A 9,046-nucleotide genomic window follows, 5' to 3' on the forward strand; every position below is an offset into this window, starting at 1 on the left:
TAAGACCTGAGCCCATGAATATTGACTCCATAAGGCCCAAAGAAGAAGCCCATCCAAGAAAAGAGGAGGATCCATTTATTTAGAAAATGAGATAAAAATGGATAAGAAAAATAAGAAATATAAGAACGAGGTGTCAATACCTAAAGAAAATGTGGCAATAAGATCAACACGTGGCAAGACATGAAGATATGAAGAGACATGTGTCCAAAGAAGAAGCATGAGGTGGAAACATTAGAGATTAGTGGCAAGATGTAAAGCTTGAGGTGGAAGAGCAAAATAAGAAGCATTCGACACGTGTAACCTAAAAGTTTGTACTTTTAACTTTTGTGATGATGTAATCTCCTTTTTGGTAATTTCACCTTTGATCTTCTACCTATATAAGGAGAAGACATATGATGTATGAGATATAACTTGCTTTGAGCAATAAAAGCTTTCTTTCTCTCTATATCCATGGCTTTCTAAACTTCCCCTTTTAGCATCCATAGTTGTTAACTACTTAAGTTTAACTTCCGTATAGCATATTAGTTTAAAAAGATCCAGAGTTATAAAGCAACAATAGTTAGCCTTCAGACGAATCCAAGAGGTGTGTAGAGATGCTGGAACACAGCCATAACCCATGATGATGAAGAGAGGGTATCAGGCAGAGTTCAGAAGTCTCCACTGAGGATTGCTTTGAAAGGTATACTAGAGTTCCTCTATAACTCTTGTTCTAATTAAATTAATTTGTTATCATTAGTTACACTTAAAGGTTTAATATATTATGGATGTTAAATTTCATTTAACAATGTTTACTTCAGCAGTCGTTTGTCTTCCTACCCTTTTTAGGGTCATAAGAGCGATCCTGCACACATTATACACATCAGAAAAAACGGTCCACATAAAGGCATTGATATTTTTGTATATCTGTGTACTAGGCAAGTATAACATTTTCTAAACAAGGTTTGATACTTCACTCCTATTATAAGATATGCCATTAGACATGTACAATACCATTAAAAGAAAAAGGTTTGGAAAAAAAGATAGTTCATGCTTTTTTTTTCAAGCTAGCTTCTTTAATTCATTTTCTCCCTAAACTTATCTAAAAAGTTTGATTAATCCTCTAAATTTTCAAAGTGTCCCAATAGCATTCTCAACTTGTATAAAATGTTCAGTTAGCACCTTAAATTTACGTAAAATGTAATTAATTAATCATTTGGTTGCAAAAAAGTAAGCTGCATGTTGAAGATGTATTGCATACGCCTTAGAATGTTATTACATAATTCACATAATAGATAAAAAATAAAGGTCTTACTTGTTCAACTATAAAACTTGTATTAATATTAGAGCATACCCTGACATTGATCGTTTTACTTTTTTTTAAGACGCGTGCAAATACATGTTTTGCATTTAACTTACTTTTTTTTTTGCATCTGAGTGATTAATTGATTACGTCTTGCGCAAATTCGGAAGACTAACCGGATATTTTATATAAGTTGAATGAGCTATCAAAACATTTGAAAGTTTGAGCCAATCAATCTTTTTGGACAAATTCAAAAGACAAATATAGTTCTTATTTTAAGAGCTAAATCACAAGCTTATAGTTTTTATGAATATAGATATTTGCTCTCAGTTTGAGGAATGTGAATGAGGATTGAGAACTTTAGGTATGATCTAGGATGTTCTATTCCTTAATATAGATTTTTTGGATGATAATTATAGTAGTTCATTAGAGGTGCCAACCTAATTGGATAGTTATCTAGGTTTTAATATTCAACTTGTAAAGAAGATGGAAATTTAAAACTTGCGTATAAAAGAATCCAAATTTATTATCTCCCTCCAAACCTACAAAAGTTCAGTACCTGGTGGAGATTTTGTATATGTGAGAATGATGAAAGAATATATTGTTAGTAAGTGGATAATTTGAGACAGACATTCACTTTCCAACAACTCAATCACAAATGAGTTGTAACTGTGTAAGAGTCAACTGAAAAACAATGGTCCGACTTCAGTTTTCACTTTCAATTAATGGATTTGGATGAGGTGGAATCATCTTATCCCTAAACTTATAAACCCATTAGTTTTTGGCAAAGAAAACATCTTCAAGGCCCTCATTATTTTGATTTTGGATGTTGATTGGATTGAATTTCTTATTTTTTATTTTAATATATCATATTTTTTTTTATCACGCATTAAGTTTATAGGTATCAAATTAATTAGCGGTAAACATCTAATTTGTCGTTTCGTTTATATCTAAAATTGTATTTTATATAATTCAAACTCCTACTTAAAAATTGTTTTTAAACAGTAAAAAATACAAAATTTTAATAGCAATCGAATGATTAACATTTGTTAATCGAAATCTATGTTTTTTCTTATCATCAAATGATAAAAATAAAAGACAAAAAACTTACTAGATCAAATGAAAAGTCCAAAATTTAATCCATCAAATTCAAAATAACTAGCAGCTTCATGATGTTTTTTTTGCAATTATTTATTCTACTATCAACCTCATCATGGGCGGAACTATAGAATTGGAAATTTATTTTAGTAATGGTGTCTGATAATATTTTGGAGAGAATTATATTAACTCTATGCAGTATTATTTCAATGTTTAAAGATAGATGAGAATGTCATCATTGATAAACCTGTGGCAAAAAGCAGGAGCTGAAGGCCACCAATTGATCACTGAGGAAGAGACTCCAAACTTTGTCAATGCATCAGCAACTCTATTTCCTTCCCTAAAGATGTGTGAAAAGAGAATGTTCATCCTAGAGCAAATGCTGAGACAATGCAACCACTCTTGTCGAATACTCCAAGGAACATCCATGGAACGATGTCTAAGAAGATTAACTGCGTACATTGAATCTGACTCAACCCAAAGCTGATGCCAATTTTTCTCCCAAGCAAGTTCAATTGCGAAAATAGCAGCTCCCAGTTCAGCCATATAAGCAAAAGAAGGAGGGGTAGAAAAAGCAAAACAACTTTTGGGAAAGCCTCGATAGTTACGAAAAATACCTCCCGCTCCTGCCTCGCTAGGAGTGCCAAAAGCAGAGCTGTCCACATTGACTTTAACCCAGCCTGGAGGAGATTTAAGCCAATGGACCGGAATAATGTTGGGAGCAGGAGGCGGCCTAGGAGAAGCCAGAAGACGGGATAAGATAACAACATCTCTCCGCGAAGAGCAAGAACCTTTAGAAGTGGCAAAGGACTCTCGAATCATTCGAAAGAGGGTGATCTTCGAGTGCTGAATAGAAGGAGAAACTTCCTTAAAGATTGCTTCATTCCTGCAATGCCAGATTAACCAGATGCAAGTGACAGCGGCAACACGCCAGATCATCGACACATGTGAGCCAAAATGAATGCTACGAAGAGTGCTGAAAAAGTGGATGAATTGGGAATGACGAGGCAAAGAGCAGTCAAAATGAATCTCAAGGACCCTCCAAAGAGAATCTGCAAAAGAACAGCTAATGAATAAGTGGTTAATAGACTCAACATCCCTACCACATAGAACACAACGAGAGGCAATGGAGAATCCTAGACGCTGCAAGAGGTCGTGAGTTGGAACCCGGCCATGCAAAACTCTCTATAAAGTGAAGGAACGAGAAGGGGGAGTGTGAGCATTCCAAACAAATTTATACCAGTCCACCGAGGAGGAACTAGGACTGATAACCGAATAGTACTCTTTGGTAGAGAAAATACCCTTCGTAGAGGGCTGCCAAGTGCAGAAATCAATATCATCTCTACCCCGGTGAATAGATCGAATACTGTCTTGACAACCGAAGGTAGAGTACCTAAGTCAGGCCACTCTGAATTTACCAAAAAATCATCAATAGAATTATAGCGAGAATGCTTATCCTGATGATTAAGACCCAATCTGTCCGCCACCGATGGAATAATCCACCTATCTGTCCATAAATTGAGCGTTGAAGACTGGCCAATCCACCAAAAGGTCTGGTCCCAAATGTATAAATAAACAAACTTACAAGAAGACCAAATCGAGGAAGGAGCAATGGTAGCTTTAGGCAAACCAGAGACAACTAGAAATCTAGACTTCATCAGAAAAATAGCTAAACTGGTGCCTTGAATCAATTCCCAAAACATCTTACCCAAGAGAGCTTGGTTAAAGATCCTAAAGTCCTTAATGCCCAAACCTCCACCCTCCAAACTATTGCAACAAGTCTGTCAGGGAACCGTGATTAGCTTCCTCTGATCAATATAGCCCATCCAAAGGAAATTTCTAACACTTCTATTGAGCTTATTCAACAATCCCACTAGCCACTTATAGATCAAGAATGAGTGAACCAGAGATCTAGTAATAACAGACTTAATTAGAGTTAAATGTCCTGCAAATGAGAGAGAGCTACCTTTCCACTTGCTAAATTGAGAGAGAAATTTGTCTGCAAGGATGCTGAGATGACGAGCCCTTGGAGCTCCTTTAAATAGAGGGACTCTTAAATAACTGAAAGGAAGAGACTCCAAACGGATGCCAAGATAGTGAGCAAGACGAACCCTCCTCGGAGGACTCATCTGAGAACCAAAAAAGACAGCAGATTTGTCCCAACTAACCTGCTGACCGGAGATCTGTCCATAGAGCAGGAAGAAATCCTTGAGTGCATGCAAGTTGCTTAAGGATGCCACTCCAAAAATGAGCATGTCATCAGCAAAAAGAAGATGAGAGGGAAAATAATTTCCTCCAGAATAATACATAGGAGAATAAGTACCCTCCCTCACCATCTTAGCAAGCCAACGAGAGAAAAATTCCTCAGCAATGTCAAACAGAAGATGAGAGAGGGGGTCCCCTTGTCTAACCCCTCTAGAACAAGAAAAGTAACCCTTTGGAGAACCATTAATCATCACAGAAATACGAGCAGATGCCAGAATGTTTAGGATCCAATCCTTGAAAGTGAGAGAAAAACCAAAGGAATCCAACACAACCAAGAGGAAGTTCCAGTCTAAAGTATCAAAAGCCTTACGAATATCAATTTTTAAGGCCATGTGTCCACCAAAACGTTTTCTGTCAAGCATATTAACTCCCTCAGAAGCTAAGGCAATGCACTGATGAATGCTTCTACCTTTAAGGAAACCATACTGGTTGGGAGAGACAATCCTTGCTGCAATAACTGCAAGGCGATCTGCAAGAATTTTTGAGATGATTTTGAAACCAAAGTTACTCATCACAATTCGACAAAAATTCTCTATTCTGTCAGCTTCAGCAACTTTAGGAATTAGAACCATAATACTAGAGTTTAAACCATGCAGGATGCAACCATGATCAAAGAAAGCCTGAACTATATTGCAAACATCCTTCCCTACAACATCCCAAAAGAAACGATAAAAAGTTTCCCCAAAACCATCAGGGCCAAGGGCACTGTCAGGATCCATGGAAAAGACTGTGTCTTTAATAGCTTCAATGGAAGGTTTAGAAATTAATTCCTTATTTTCCAAAGAAGTTACTAAGTTGGGAATTACCTTATTAATTGGAGAAAGATCAATATGCTCCCTAGAACTACTAAGTTGAGAATTACCTCGATTACATGATCAGATAATCTTACCGTGTCAGAAGTGGGACCCCCCCCATCGTCGATCCTCAAATGATGAATGCCAGCCCATGTCTTTCTAACTCTAGCAGACATTTGGAAAAAACTAGTGTTCCTATCCCGCTCTTTAAGCCACTTAACATGGCTTTGCTCTCTATACATCATCTCCTGATGAAGAAGTTGTAAATCAAGGTTGGAGCAGACGGCAGAAGCAGCACTACTCAACTCCGGAGAATCTCCTTGCTCTGAAATTTGCTTTTGAATATCTGCAAGATGAACTTCTGCCAGGTGGATATTAGAATCAATTCTGCCAAACATGTTTTTATTCCAATCCCTGAGAATATGCATAAGAGTGCAAAGTTTATGATATAATAGTTGTGCAGGAGGGAGAGAGATGTGGGATGTTGTCCAGTGATTAGCAATTATCGCCTTTAAAGAATAATTAGTGGTCCACATGGCATGGAATCTGAACCTAGCTATCTTTGGTTCCCCAATTCTGCATTGAAGGAGCATCGGGCAATGATCAGAACTCGGGTAAATGGTGGTGTGGGCATAAACGTTGAAGTTCTTTGGAGTGTTCCTATGCTTCATACAGGGTTTCATTTTCATGTTGTGTAAATGACGTAATTTCTTTTATGATTTTTGCTGTTTTGGCTAGGGGAAAATATTTGGATAAAAAATGCTTGGGCTAATTGGTTCCAAGTTTGGAATGTTCCGGCCGGTATAGAATTCAACCAAACTTTAGCCCTGTCCTTCAAAGTGAAAGGAAAAAGGTGAAGTTTGACTGCTTTGGCAGAAATGTCTGTAATTTTAAATGTGTCATAAATCTCAAGAAAGTTACTCAAATGGGCATTAGGTCGTTAGACAATCCATAAAATGTAACACTGTTTTGCAGCATATTCAATAATGCTGGTTTAATTTCAAATTGGTGTGCATTAATTTGGGGTCTAACTACACTATTGGTAACACCGTTAACCCCTGATGTAGCATAATCCATAAGTCTAGGGCTCTCCCATTTCTACTGCTTGTGGTTCTTGATTTTGCATCTCTTTGTTCTTTTTCTTTTTCTTTTTATTTTTCTTAAGTGTTCTCTCAATTTCTGGATCAAGTGATTCCGGTTGAATACCCGAACTTCTAGTACTGCGCATGAACAGAAATTAGGCGCACGAACTGAAATTACCTTAAACAAAAATTGAAAAATAAAATTGTTAGTAAATCTAATATATAATATATAAATATAAATATAAGTATCTATAAACCAAGATTCAGAATAAAATAAAAAAAATAACAGACTTTGCGTTCCTTCCTTGGGTTGATTGCTTAGTCTCCGGCGCGGCCTCTGAATCTCGTACGATTCTTTTACTGAAAACTTGATTTCTCTCTCGTTTTTACTCTGTTATTTGGATTTTTCCAAATCATTTAGCACATTGCACAATAGAAACAAATACCAACGTAAAATCCTTCTAAAAGAATATAATTAACATATTTTTAATACGAAACTGACATAATTATGTATGTTATTTTAGGTATATTTTGGGCTTATCAACCTCTTGTAACTATTCTTTTTGATTCTAAACGTTGGAATCGTCCATTTCGATATATAAAAAAATCATCAGTTTGTCTGCTGAATTAGAAAAATGATACTCTTTTGTTTGTAAAAAAAAAAGATGCTAAATTTCACCCTTCTTTTTACTTTTTATTGTTAGGATATTTTATTATTTTCAAGATGGGGATTAGTATTTTTCCCATAGAATCATCTATTACAATTCCAATACTAAATCGTTATAAGTTTTTTCTTTTTTCTATTTACACTGTTACTATATTTATAGTATTTATAGTATTTCAATATAGTTTTTTTTATACTATTAAAAACTATTAAAATAAAAAAAAACAGATATAAAACCTTTAACTATAATAATTAAAAGAGTTAAAATAATTAAGGGACGTTAGGCGTTACTACCCTTCCTGTTTCCCCTAGTTTCATCTCTCATCTTCTCTTAGAAGATAGGATTGGGGTTAGCTTCCCTAGGCTAATTCCTGGGTAGTTTGTTGTTTTTCGTTTTTCTTTTCCTTTTCTACCAAAAAAAAAAAAAAAAAAAAAAAAAAAAAAGAGTTAAAATAATTGATATTGATTAAGTTTAAATTTTTTTCACTTTCTTAAAAATTATTATTCAAAATCACTATTATAGAATAAACTCTTTCAATCGAATTAATAAAAAAACGAACCTTTAATTCCAAATTTATTTAGTTATTTACATAAAATGTGTCCGGGAAAAGTATAAAAAAAATGGCTCGAATGGTATGATCAACTTAATCTCAGCCTAAGATTTGAATCCACCCACTACCAGATGCAACCTATGCAGTTGTTTGGGTGGATTCTGCCACGAAGCTCCGAACACGAATTGATCGAGTCGGTGGTGAAAACCCTACCTGGAACGAGAAATTTCTCTAAAGTGTCTTTCCAATAGTAGGTAAGCAAAAAGGTAAGCAAGCTTATGCTAGTAGGCATCTTAAGCAATCCATTTGAAATGGATCAGACAACTTTTCCACTATCACCCCAAAAAACCAAACTCTGCTTTACGTAAAGTTGCCAGAGTACGATTAACCTCTGGATTTAGAACACCATAACATGTGTTTATGTGTATTATATGTGCTTAACGATCATGAGATGGAAAAACTACAATCTGAATTTTTCCTAATGTGAGACTCACTCACATTGTAGAACTTTAGTTTTACCTACTTTATCGTTATGATCTTTATTCTAAAAGTATTCTCTTAGGGAAATTACACCATGACAATTGAACTTTACTTATTTTCACGGTATAACCACTAAACTTCAAAACGTAATAAAAATGTCACTTAACTTTATACTTTCTAACATTATAGCCGCTAACTTCATTTAACACTTCAAAATAACTATTAACAGCCTCAAATTGAAACGTCCAAGAATTAAAGTTCTTTAGAACCAAATTTATCATGGAACCCCATTTTTTATTTTCTATAATCACAATTTCCAGAGCATTTTCTCTCTAAGCATTAAATTTCTATCTCCTAACCCAACAACACATAAATGACCTCAAAATGAAAAGTTTGAACAATTAAAGTTTCTTAGAATATCATCAATTAATTCTTAGAATTTTCTATTTTGAGGTCATCAATTTTCATTTTGAGACATTAATTAAAGTTTAGTGACCGTAATGTTAGAAAGTTTAAAGTTGAGCGACTCTTATGTCAGTTTTTGAAGTTTAGTGCCCATAATGTTAGTTGAGGTAAAATTTAGTGGCCATGAGTTAAATTTACCCTATGGCCTTATGTGCTAGGTTGGAAGGTTAATTGGAAGGGCCATGAGATGATTTGGCTTGTAGTATACTGACCAAACAAACGAGTTTGATTATGATGGACATAATAGAATAAGAGGGAAATATTTCCATGTGTTCACATCTTGGAATTCTATTTTTCATAATAGGGCATTTATGTTTTTGTGCGTAATTGAGAAAATAGAAAATTATGGAGATTCGAATTGTTCCGGT

The 9,046-nt window shown here is 35.0% G+C and overlaps 1 non-coding gene across 1 annotated transcript; it reads left to right on the plus strand.

Moving 5' to 3' along the window:
* The first annotated feature begins 6,052 nt into the window (after positions 1-6,052).
* LOC136221111 (small nucleolar RNA R71) lies at positions 6,053-6,159 on the plus strand. The gene has a single exon (XR_010684899.1). It is a non-coding gene; the product is annotated as a small nucleolar RNA R71 (small nucleolar RNA).
* The last annotated feature ends 2,887 nt before the right edge of the window (positions 6,160-9,046 follow it).

Source organism: Euphorbia lathyris, chromosome 2, assembly GCF_963576675.1.
Source record: "Euphorbia lathyris chromosome 2, ddEupLath1.1, whole genome shotgun sequence".
Classification (NCBI taxonomy): domain Eukaryota; kingdom Viridiplantae; phylum Streptophyta; class Magnoliopsida; order Malpighiales; family Euphorbiaceae; genus Euphorbia; species Euphorbia lathyris.